Below are 1,496 nucleotides of genomic sequence, written 5' to 3'. Positions count from 1 at the left end.
GCGCGCCCTCCAGTCCCACCACCCCACGCTCTTACAAGGGGGGGGCTCATGGGACCCTCCGTGGGCATCTCACAGCATCTCCCCTGCGGTCCCACCGAAATCCACCCACGTCCCTGCACGGAGAGGGGCTGGCAGCGCATATGAGCTGTAGGTGAGGCTAAAGTCATCATGGCAAAGCGATCACGAGTCCGTTCTCCAGCCTTAACCATCTCCCCCATCACCTGCGCCCGTGGGTTTGCACAAAGTGGGCTTCGGGGGAGTTTCCATGCAAATAAATTTGTTTTCTCCACTTCTGAAACTACTGATGCCGTCTCCCTCACCACTCTCTGTGTATGCACATATATGAATGCATGATCCCATGAAATTCAGCAGGCTTTGGGGCTTTAGTTGAGGTTTTCCTTCACCCGACTTAAAGCAGCGCCGGAGGGAAGGTGACACGGAGCGGTTGCTCCACCACGTAACAAATCTCCCGCATCGTTCCCTCTCCTTTATTTATCCTGAGTTGGTAGTAGCAAGGCAGTCTGAAAAAGCGCGCTGTGTTCCGAGGTGTGCAGCCCTGCAAATGGCTGTTGGCTTGAATCAATCCTGGCGGAGCCCGTGGGGGCCGGGAGAGGTGCGACGCCGGAGATTTGTTCTATTGATTAACCCAGCGCTGGGATGGGAGGAATCAAACGCTGAGAGTGGATGAAAGCCTGGGAGGTGAATAGGGCTATTGTCGGGTTTGGTTTGCAGGTTATTGGGTTTGGGGGATTTTATTTTTCTTTTCCTACCTGCGGGGCTGAGAGCAGAATAACTTTTCTAATATTCTTCGCTGTTTCAAGTTCCCCAGTTAACGCCGCACGCCGGAGAGACCCCCCCCCTCCGCCTGCCAGCCGCAAGTAAGATTTCACATTATTGCATCTGACAGCTCTCATTCCTCAGGCACTTTCTTTTTCCTTCCTCAAAGGAGGGAAAAAAATATCAAAGGTTTCAAAACCTGAGCACCTTCTGAGATGGCAAAATGCAGCCCCTTGTCGGGAGGGAAGCTCTGAGCGGGCGAGCAGGAGGGAGGGTCGATGTGATCCCGCGCACTTTGGGAAGAGTTACATTTGTTTGACATTGCATTTGCCTTGGGCCCTCGGAAGACGTTTGCAGTTTTCAATTAATCTCATTAGTTTGGAAGTAGATGGAGAGGCGGGGAGGAGAGGTGGGAAATAAAAATAATTTCACGGGGAATTCTCTTTAATGACTTTTGAAAAACACGTAATTGAAATCGGTGCTGGTGGAAAATGTTTTAACAGTGCCGAAGGTGGCTGAGGGGAAGCAGCAAGGGATGCTCAGAAAAACCCACGTGCGAGGGATCTGCCAGGGTTGAGCCAGGGGGGCTGGGGGCTGCCCGGGGGGGCTGGCACAGGGGCGGTGGCAGGAGTGGGACCCACGGCTGGGTCCCTGTGGCCTGAGCTCCGCAGGGGAGCCCCCCCCCGCCGCTGCCAAGCCCCACGAGAGCCCTCATTGCC

Source organism: Egretta garzetta, unplaced genomic scaffold, assembly GCF_000687185.1.
Source record: "Egretta garzetta isolate BGI_Z169 unplaced genomic scaffold, ASM68718v1 scaffold417, whole genome shotgun sequence".
NCBI classification, from domain to species: Eukaryota; Metazoa; Chordata; class Aves; order Pelecaniformes; family Ardeidae; genus Egretta; species Egretta garzetta.
The sequence above is the reverse complement of the archived record's forward strand: the minus strand, read 5'-3'. Positions refer to the sequence as shown.